This window comes from Pleurodeles waltl, chromosome 1_1 (genome assembly GCF_031143425.1).
Source record: "Pleurodeles waltl isolate 20211129_DDA chromosome 1_1, aPleWal1.hap1.20221129, whole genome shotgun sequence".
Lineage (NCBI taxonomy): Eukaryota > Metazoa > Chordata > Amphibia > Caudata > Salamandridae > Pleurodeles > Pleurodeles waltl.
This window is the reverse complement of record NC_090436.1, coordinates 841,262,237-841,269,850: the sequence shown is the minus strand read 5'-3', so window position 1 is coordinate 841,269,850 and position 7,614 is coordinate 841,262,237.

Genomic DNA, 7,614 nt, shown 5'->3' with positions numbered 1-7,614 from the left:
ACTGGTACACCAGGGGTTCCCCTTGGGCTGCAGCAAGTATTGTGCCAGCAATAGGGGCCCCTGCAAGCTGTGACTATAGGCCTGCCATTGGAGCCTGTGTGAAAAGGTGCATTCACCTTTCATCCCAGATAAAAGTCTTATATCATGGTCACAGCACTCTGACTCTAAAAGTCACCCCTAAAGTAAGTCCTTCAGCTTAAGGGCAAGGTGCTTGGTTCTCAGTGTGAGGGCAACACTGCATCAGCAGAAATTCACCTACAAATCCCAGACTATGTTTTCTGGGTTCCTACTGCATCCTCCAGAGTCACAAGGACCCACTGTGTACTTATGAAAACAAGAAGGAAACATCCTTGAAGTGAAGGAGTCTCTTCTCTACATGTGCAGGCAATGTTACCCTGAGGATGACCTGAGAAATCAAAACCGGAGATTCCTGTGAAGAGTCAACAGGAACAAACCATTAAGAACTTAATAAACAAAGAGGAAAATACTATGATAGGACAAAATAGACAAACAGGAAAAACTCTAAAACGAGAGAAGTCTAGAGGCAATAAATAACGGAAAGATATTTTACTTGTTTTTTTCTCTATGTGTTTTAAAGTCAACGACCCACAAATCCCTCTCTGTATCCCTGACCCAGTTACATTGTCATTTAACCCTAAAAGCCCCTTACCTACTTCACTACCACCTATCCCTGAACCCTGAATAATAAACACTTCTTATGTTCCTTTACTCCCATCCACCAAGATCCTTAGAAATCCTTTTTATCCCTTTACCTCTAACCACCCTGAATCCTAAAAAGCCTGTTGCCTCCCTTTAACACTAGCTGCCCCAGAACCATAACACACTTTACCTCCCTTTCCCATTACCCACCCATGAATCCAAAAAATATGCTTCCATTTGCACTATATGCCCCTGAACCCCAAAATCCCCTACCTCCCTTTATAACCACCCATCACGGAATCCTAAAACACTCTTACCATCCATTACCACTATTCACCTCTGAAAGCGTAATTAGCCCTTCCCTTAACTCTCTCCTCGTTTTAAATGAAGCAGGGAGCTGAGCTCTGGTTGGAGTACCCCCTACTTTTTGCCTGGTTGTTAGATGCAACTTTGACTGAAGATCACTGGTTTCCTGCTAACCAGGTCCCCGGTGCCAGTGCTCTTTCCCTAAAGCAAGACACCTACTCAGTTAATCCCCAAGTGACCAGGCCCTTCACCCTCCCTGTAAGTTCCTAGTAAATGGTACTCCAGGTACCTAGGGCATGGGTACTGAAGAGGGCCCCTCAGAGCGGCAGCACAACTAGTGCCACTCTGATGGACCCAGCACCAACCTTCTGCAGACTGCCATTGCAGGCTGCATGACAAGTTGCTCGCAAAATTGAAAACACAACATGGCACACACTTGTGTGCCATGTCCTCTAAAACACTGCTTGTAATGTCCTTCAGCCCTAAGGCAGGGGGCACTATATTGCAAGAGAGGGCATATATGCATGGACAAATATGTCCCTACTATGTCTGTCGATTTTTAGACATATAAACTCTATAGGGAAGCCAGTTTACATACATGTGCTAGACACTTGTCACTACGAGTTCCCCAGCTACATGATGTAGCTATTTGTACATATTTGGAATAAAACAACTCGTATTAATAAACCCTCACTGATTTCAGTGATGGATTCATTAACACATGCACTCAGAGGGCACATTAGTAACCTCTCAAGGGGAGAGCCTCCCCTCTCATGAGGTCAGAAACAAAAGCCTGTCTGGGTTGAGGTATTACCCACCCCCTCCCCACAGGATGACCTGCCTTCCAAGGCAGGAGCTTCAAAGAAGTCAACTGCCTTTGATATGCAGGATTGATATTTCTCAGAGGAAGATGCCAACCCGCCTCCACCCCAGGGCCTCTCTGGCACCTGGACAGGCAAGAAAATTAGCTATGCAGGAGGTGTGTCACACCTCCAGACTGGGAACGCCTCTAGGGTGGCCAGCCTAAAGTGGACACAACTTAGGAAATTCTACCATCTTGCATGTGGTGGAATTTAGGGACACTGGACAGGGTGATGCCCACTTCCCACAGGAAGTGGTCATCTGGGCTGTAGTGACCCCAAGGGTAAGCAGTCCATTGGCTACTACCCTTCACTCCCCTGAACACCCCTAAATTGAGTATTTAGGGGACCACATGATACCATATCCTCATTTTTTCACTGGAAACTGTAGGAGAGTAGCACCTTTCTGACATAGCTGCCCCCACTTTTTGCCTGGTGTCAGTGTGTTTAGACTGTAGTACACTCGGATCCTCTTACACCAGGACTGCAGTATCAGTGGTCTCTCCCCTAAATTGAGTTGGCAAATGACTTTTACACCCCACAATTGGCATGCTGGTGCACCAATGTAAGTCTGTAGTATATGGTACATAGGTGGCCAGGGCACTGGTACACCAGGGGTTCCCCTTGGGCTGCAGCAAGTATTGTGCCAGCAATAGGGGCCCCTGCAAGCTGTGACTATAGGCCTGCCATTGGAGCCTGTGTGAAAAGGTGCATTCACCTTTCATCCCAGATAAAAGTCTTATATCATGGTCACAGCACTCTGACTCTAAAAGTCACCCCTAAAGTAAGTCCTTCAGCTTAAGGGCAAGGTGCTTGGTTCTCAGTGTGAGGGCAACACTGCATCAGCAGAAATTCACCTACAAATCCCAGACTATGTTTTCTGGGTTCCTACTGCATCCTCCAGAGTCACAAGGACCCACTGTGTACTTATGAAAACAAGAAGGAAACATCCTTGAAGTGAAGGAGTCTCTTCTCTACATGTGCAGGCACCTCAATGATGACAACCAGTTTGTGGATCCTGCTGTTCCATGGACTCTTCAAGGCACTACAACACAAATGGTGGTTCTATAGCTCTCCAGAGGTCTGACCTGTCTTCTTTGTAATGGAGAAGTCCGTAGCCTCTCCCTAGAGCTGCTTGACTGGAATTCCTGTGCACCATGTCTGTGTGTTCTTGCCAAAGCTTGATGACTCTTCAGTTCAAAGACATTCCAGCTCCAAGGAGCCCCGGCCCCCAGCACTCTCCAGCTCTAAGAACAAAATCCCTTCTGCAACTCATGCAACGTGGGCATCCTTCTTTACTGTGTTGTTGACGCCTACCTGCAACTCGCTTTGCCTGTTGCCAGAGGGTCCTGCTGGGGGCTCCATCAATTTCTTCCGTCTCTCCTGCTTGCTGGGAGCTGGCCCTGACCTACCTGCAAAGGGTGGGTCACCTAGATCTTGCTGGTCCCCACAAATCCTGCAACCTTCTTGCAATACTTCCCTGCATTTGCCAAGGTTTGCTGGTGGTCCCGCTGACCACTGACCCCTCTGCAATTGAACAACCGGTGTGGGAAAGTTTGTAAATTACTCCAGGTGTCTTCCTCCATTTCCTAGACTCCACAGTTGCACTTCTTCGACCACCATCCAACAGGTAAGCATCTCCGGAGAAGGGTGAGCATTGCCCTCCTGCACCGCTTTGGCACCTCCAGGTGGTCTGGACTCTGTCCCTTCTCCTCTTAGGCTGGCTTCTTTAGGAATCCATGGCTGGGTTCCACTGACCAGGTCCACGGGTCACAACAGCAGCTTGACAACTGCAGTCTCCATTGACTTCAACTGGAGTTCTGACACAGCTTCACTCCTATGCACCTGGGCTCCCTGTTGTATGTACTCCACTGATCTGGGTATTCACAGGTGGGGGCACTATCCGACATCCCTTGTCCTTACAGGTTTCCTCAGGGTCCTGTAGGTAAATCCTAACCCTCAAAAACTCCAACCACAACATCTCATTGTTATCCTACGGACACTGACCGGGGCTACATCTCTGCACATGGGCATCTGTGGAATCCTATCTACTTACCTTGGGTTTTCCTATGCTTCCCTAGTCCTAAGGGCCCTTTGGGGGCAGTTTGGGTTGGGAGTGATTCTCACATTCAATTTTCTTAGTATGTGGTTTGGCCACCCTATGGGGCACATGTTTTCTAAGTATATTATTGAATGATCATATCTCTAGTTAGGAGATATACCAAAGTTAGTTCTAGTGTGTGTTACAATAAATCTAGACTATTTTTTTAACACTGGTGTGGTTCTTTCCTCTGTGTAAATCACTGACTGACCTGTTTGGTATTTACATCTGCTTTACACCGTCCTGGATAAGCCTTATCTGCTCTACATAGCTACCCCTTGAGAGCTCTGGTTATCTAGAACCTCCTACACTATCACTTAGGGTTTCCTGGATTCAGGACTCAGGGCAGATGCCTCACATATAAGTGTACACTAGTGGTTCACAACCTTTTGTCTTCTTTGGAACTGCACTTTATCATTCCTGGAACCCAGGGACCCCGACTGAATCATTATTGGAATTCTGGAACCCCCCAGTGAGTCATTACTGAAAGCTAAGGACCTAGGGCCAGATGTAGCAACTAAACATTTTGCGACTTGCAAATAGCGAGTCATAGTGACTCGCTATTTGCAACTCGCAAACTGTTATGCAGTACGGTGTCTCAGACACCGACTGCGACTCGCTATGGGGTCGCAATGACCCACCTCATGAATATTCATGAGGTGGGTCGCAAATTGCGGCCCCATAGCGAGTCAAGGCACTCGCAAACATGGAGGCCTGCTGTAGTCAGCAGACCTCCGTGTTCGTGACTGCTTTAAATAAAGCATTTTTTTTTTTTTTTAAGTGTAGCCCTTTTTCCTTAAAGGAAAACGAGCTGCACTTAAAAAAAAAAACGAAACCTTTAGTTTCGTTTTTTTTTCAGGGCAGGCAGTGGTCCCTTGGACCACTACCTGCCCTGAAAAAAATGTTTGGGGTCCATTCACAAACTGGAAGGGGTCCCATAGGGGCCCCCTTCCAATTTGCGAGTGGGTTACCATCCATTTGAAGTGGATGGTAACTGCGATACGATTTGCGACCGCGTACGCGGTCGCAAATGGTATTGCATCCCACTCAGACTCGCAAATAGGAAGGGAACACCCCTTCCTATTTGCGAGTCGGAAATGCATATTGCGAGTCGGTCCCGACTCGCAATATGCATTTCTGAATAGCAAAGTGGCTTTTGCGCCTCGCAAACGGCGATTTTCGCCATTTGCGAGGCGCAAACACTTTGCTACATCTGGCCCTTAATCTGTTAATATCATTTAATTTTCCAAGCAGTTGCAGAATCCCTGAGGAGGTTTCGTGAAACCCCAGGGGTCCCCGTACCACAGGTTGGGAACCACTGGTGTACACCATATACTAAGTCACCCTCCTACAGACACTAACCTGAGAACCGAGGAGCTTGGCTGACTTAGGTGCAACCCTGCTGGCCTGCCTGCTGTACCCTACTCTTGAGGAGCAACTGACCTGTCCTGTAACTGCAGCCTCCAAGAAACTGGGAGAGCTGCCAGTGCTTTGCAAATCACCAAGAAGAATTCTCTTAGAGTGGAAGAGCTGCCTTCCTGCATCCACAATCAACCAGGAAGGAAATGAGAGGACCAGGACTGCCAAAACCAGATGCCAGACATCACCACTGCACCTGAGCTGCCTAGCCCATGTTGAATTGTGCCAACAGTGTCACTGTGGTCCCCATATGTTCCAGAAGAGAAGCCCACCATGTGCTTACCCACTGTAGACTTCACAACTGGTCTGCAGACCGCGAGTGACCAGGAGGCAAAGACCCGACTCCCTGGGACACTTCTGCACCCGTCTGCCCCAGGCGCAGGAGGAGAGAACCAAGGGTGTCCCTGTGTCTCCCCACCTCATGTGACCTGAGCCTACTTATTGGCTTGGTTAAACTGGGTCCTGCCTGTAGCCCCTGGCACTAGTTTTCCAGTATCCTTTTTATTGTGAGGACCCAACCATGAAAAGCCTGGCTGAAAGTGTGGTTGTAAGTAGGTTGTAAGCCAGGCATTGCTGAGTTCAGTGCTGCCATGGCTGGTAACATGTCCAACCGCCATCACCCCATCGGAACCTATGATCCTAGTGGGGTCAGCTGTCTTTAGGTGGGACTGCCTGCCAAAGTTGTGATTGGGTGCTCGGACTGCCTGGAGTGCGACGATCCAATCGTCAACTCAAGTGTGGCAGTCCTCGGACCGCCACACTCATAATGAGGCCCTAAATTTGAAATCTGGTCTGTTAGGGGCCAGGTTACGTGCCCCAGTCCTGTTGCATTCAGAAACGCAAAAGGTTACTGGATAGTTAGGCCTTAGAAAATACTCCCACCTCCAAATCGTTTTGCATTGCATATTGGATCATGCTGCCCTCCTCCTTCACACTGGATCACCCATGGGTGCTGATCGCCCCACGTCGTGACTCAACACCTGGTTTCTCCAAGATGAAGACTGCAGACAGGTACTGTTCAAGGAGGTAGAGGCCTACTTCCAACTTAACGATGGCTCAGTCTGATCTGCAAGTACCCTATGGGCAGCCAGCAAGAACACCATTAGGGGATATGCCAAGAGCTAACAGACATAAGGAGCATACCCAGTCACTACAGCTTTCTCGCCTAGAAGCCCAGGCCCTTTGCATTGACAAAGAACTGACCACAGGCAACCAGGACAACATGTCCTGGTGACTGCGGTTCATATGTGAGGAAACCCATCATATATCACTCCAAACAGAAAGGCAGATGTGGAGCGCTTTGAAGGCTAGGTCTTATGGCTGGGGGGAAAATAGCAAACTCCTTTACTGGTTCGCCTCCTATTCACTGGTTAACCGCATGATACCAGAGGTAGTGGATGCCCAAGGGTGCCCTCATCATACCCTTCGAGATATAGCGCAGACATTTGTCAAACAGTATTGCCAACTCTATACATCACACTCATTGACGAAGAATGAAGTTGGGAACCGCATGGACAATAGAGAGTCCTGGTTCACTGTGCAATAGAAAGTGTGGATTCCATGGTAAGTTCCATGGACAACAGAAGCCTAATATTAACTTCACACTATGTTTCTTTTATTATTAATGTTATCACATTAATATGCATGATATATGACAAAGAGAAGTTGATACTGCATGGGGTGTATGAAATTAAATTGTTATCTTTTATTTTTTGTTTCTTGTTTATTTGATTATACACATATATGTGACTACATGCACTTAGAATGGTGACAACTAATGAGTTGTGGATGGAGTGGATGACTAATATTGGACACCATTTTGGATACCACGGGGTGATCTAATGATGGTCAATTTTTAGGGAGGAGAATGTGGTAATTTATTAATGGATTTTATTTTGTCCATGTAGAAATTGGTTTGCGAAAGACTATCGGGAAACAAAGGAAAGTATACATATTAACATATGGATTGGTGTGGATGGTTTGATTTGATTTTAATGGAGGTGAGTGTTGGTGTATTGTATATTTATCTATTTATATATACATTTTCCCCTTAAAGAGTGATCTTGTTTGTAGGTAATGAAATCTCTCTTAGTGACGATTGATATAAAGGAATCTAGGTTTTTGATTAAAATTTGGGGTACTGTATTTGGGGAATTGAGTATTAAAATTGGGGCCCATGTGAAGGGGGGTATTGAGTCTCTGGACATATTGAAGTGTGCCTATATATATATATATATATATATATATATATATATATATATATATATA